Genomic DNA, 3987 nt, shown 5'->3' with positions numbered 1-3987 from the left:
AAACAGAAAAGCCATATCTGATTGTATTAAACAACGTTAAACTCACCAACATTGTAGCTGTAAAGAAGTCTTGAATGATCCTCTTACTATCTGCAAAGTTTTTGTTTCATAAAAATCCACCATAGACATGTTATGAGCTACTTTCTGTCAGTACATTCAGTACAAGTGATATTTTTTGGGAGTTTGGAAGCACTCGTTTTCAATAACACAACGTCCTGCTGCCTCCTGAGTATGTGATTTCCATTTGGTAACTCTAGATGGAGCCACACTGTTCCCATGTGAATCCTGAGATTCACATCCTGATTCTCACAGTTCTATTATAGCAGCTGTTGATTTTAACATATCGTTGCTGTCAGGCAGAAACCTTGTATCTCCATATTTTAACCCTTTAAGTGATTTTTTTTCTCGTAAATGATTGTCCACCTGGTTTCCACCTGACAGCAACAATATTATACCTACTTGTGTTATCTATTTTAGGATCATACATCTGTTATCAAACTGATTGGCTGTTTATAATATGCAATAAAAAAAATACTGCTAGCTGAAGTTATTTAATTTTGAGATTAGATTAATAATTGTTAAAAAAATATCCTTATTTATGTCACAACGTCCTTATTATTACAGTCCTTATTCACATCACATCAAAGTCCTTATTATTAAAGTTTGTATTTGTGTTTTACCAAAATCCATATTATTAAAGTGTGTGCTAAATTCCTTCATTCCAGATCAGTGTGTGGGGTCCAGTCTGCAGATGAAGATCAGTTCTCCAGCCAGCACTGTTTCTATTAAACAGGAACCTGAAGACCTCCTTAAACAGGAACCTGAAGACCACCTGGACCTCAGTAAGTTTCAAACACACTCTCTTTATTTATTTTATTGGTGAAAGTAGGCCGGTACTGAAGGTGTAAAGTTGAACCGATATGAATCGGTTATCGATTTTAGCATTAACAATGTGACTATATTTATACATGGACCACTGCATCAATCTAAATGTACCATGAATCAGACAATGGTTGAGTTGTGGGCAAAGAGTAATCTGTTGATACTTATTCCAACCACAACTATGCACTGAGGTATTTCAGTGGATGTACAAGAATCAAACATTTTATAGAGTCTCATTGTATCTTTTTTCGTAGACTTCCTGCATGTCCCTGTGTGTAAAGAGGAGGTTTCCCCTGAAGAGGAGATGAGCCCCAGTCTGCACCAGGAGGAACCACAACCTCCACAGATTAAAGAGGAACAAGAGGCGCTACTTCAAAGACTAGAAGAGGCTGGTGGGTCAACGTTGACATTACTAGCAGTGAAAAGTGAAGATGATGATGAAAACAGAGAGACAGAGCCTGTAGCCAGCACCTCAACTGAACACATGAAAACACAAGCTGATGTAGAGGACTGTGGAACATCACAACCAACTAGTGATGACCAGCTCCTCTCTTCACACTGTTCTGAATCCGACACTGAAGACAGTGATGACTGGGAGGAGACTAGGGCAGATCAGTCAGCTTTAAACACACTGAAATCACACAAGACACAAAATGTGGGAGGACAGCGAAAGCTGTCCCAAGACCTGACATCACTGAAACAAACTCATAGGCCATTTTCTTGTACAGTATGTGGTAAATGCTTTGTTCACAAGGGTCATCTAAAAACACACATGATGACTCATACAGGTGAAAAGCCATGTACCTGTACAGTTTGTGGTAAAGGCTGTGTTAACACAAGTCATCTTAAAACACACATGAGGACTCATACAGGTGAAAAGCCCTTTTCTTGTACAGTTTGTGGTAAAGGCTTTAATCAACAGGCTCATGTAAAAACACACATGATGACTCATACAGGTGACAAGCCCTTTTCTTGTACAGTTTGTGGTAAAGGCTTTAATCAACAGGCTCATCTAAAATCACACATGATGACTCATACAGGCGAAAAGCCCTATACCTGTACAGTTTGTGGTAAAGGCTGTGTTAGCATAAGTAATCTTAAAATACACATGATGACTCATACAGGTGAAAAGCCCTATACCTGTACAGTTTGTGGTAAAGGCTGTGTTCTCAAGTGTCATCTAAAAACACATATGATGACTCATACAGGTGAAAAGCCCTATACCTGTACAGTTTGTGGTAAAGGCCGGGTTAGCACAAGCGATCTAAAAGTACACATGAGGACGCATACAGGCGAAAAGCCATTTTCTTGTACATTTTGTGGTAAAAGCTTTGCTAGCACAAGTACTCTAAACAAACACACGAGGAGTCATACAGGGGGAGCCTTTAGTTGAAGTTAGTCACACATATGATCAGTCAATCTAATCCAGGATGTCAATGACAAGGATACTAAAGCAGAGGAATCTCATAATCTGTCAATATCAACATGACTGAATAAAATAAACATTATTTGTTTCTGTATATAGATTTTTGTTTTATCTTGTGTATGGGTCTTATTTTCAAATCAACATGATGTAATTTCAATTGCTTGTTTTTTTATTATCTTTTATTATTCCCTTCAGCCTATAGGTTATTGGTAGAACAACATGAGCACCACTGTCTGTCCACATTTGTCGGGACTAAAACGAGTCTTGTTCATTATTATTTTCATTGATATGCATGCAAAATGGTGCAGTAAAGTGCTGACAAGCTGCTGGTTTGGTGTAGCTGTTCACTGTGTGTTGACATGTGTGTTGTTTGTATTGTTAAATTATCATAGTACATATTTGGTAGATGTCTGAGACAGCTGACAGTTGACTTAGTTTACTTTTACAGATTACTTATTTACATTTATTCTGTTTTTCTGAACTGTTGATGTTGATGTTTTTGGTTGTTTGATGTAATAAAGGTTTCACCACTACATGTCCTCTATGTGTGCTTTATCATCATGACTTTATCATTACACAAATGTCAAATATGTGTTGTACTTACCCTATAACTACTGTGAACAAGACAGTCATTTTACAGCCTTTATACCTTGTATACTTGTATTACTACAGGGTACATGAGTTAAGTATTCATTTTACAGGCTGCATACGTTGTATTATTATTATTTTTAGTTGTTTTTGTGTTGTCATTATAAAATAATAATTTTGAACAGTGACCCATAAGTATATATAGTATAAAACATTTTATGCTATATGAACCACTATGTTGACTGGGGTACCCCCTCCCTGTTTTCCTCTACACCAAATCTTTCACCAAATTAGCTGGAGCCTGGGATCCCCCTGAAACGCCCTAAACTAAAGGACCCCTAGTCTGTTATTGTTTTTAAATTAGAGTCAAATCTGCAGACAGGGGTTTATATTTATTTGGAGACTGTTCGGTTGTTGAGACGATACTGCCTAATATAATATAATTTTACATATCCTCTCCTGTCTTTTCAGGATGTGGCTGATCAAGGCCCTTTGCACTGCACACAGAGTGAAGGAGTGTCTACTAATTAATGACATTCTTTCATACCAAACACATGAGATGCACCAAACAGATATCAGTATATCAATCATGGTGTCTCTAGTTAGTTCTTAAAGTGCCATATTGTAGATCAGTGGATCAATGAAGGGTTTGGGGACCTCCAGGGGTCATTGAATTTTATCACAATTCCACTGTGATCTCCATACCTACAGTACATAGACAGTAAATGTATTATGGACCGACAATTTGACTGAATCATTCCTAATAACATAAATATCCTTAGATTTGGGTTCCAGAGATAAACATCTTGTCAAATGGAGGTTTGTGGTCTGATGCAAATCTAATGTGGGGTCCTTGAAATTAGAGAATGTGAGAATCACATGTAGATCAACGACAACCAAGTCTATTTTGGGGGATACTTGGAGACAATGACACACCTAAAGTGTGTGTAGATTATCTGCGCTGTGCCAAGTGGGCCGGCAGGCACATTTAAAATGCAAATAAGACAACAATAAGGTGTGTGTGTGTGTGTGTGTGTGTGTGTGTGTGTGTGTGTGTGTGTGTGTGTGTGTGTGTGTGTGTGTGTGTGTGT

Source organism: Gymnoscopelus microlampas (assembly GCF_963454915.1).
Source record: "Gymnoscopelus microlampas genome assembly, chromosome: 19".
Lineage (NCBI taxonomy): Eukaryota > Metazoa > Chordata > Actinopteri > Myctophiformes > Myctophidae > Gymnoscopelus > Gymnoscopelus microlampas.
Note: the sequence above shows the minus strand (reverse complement) of the source record.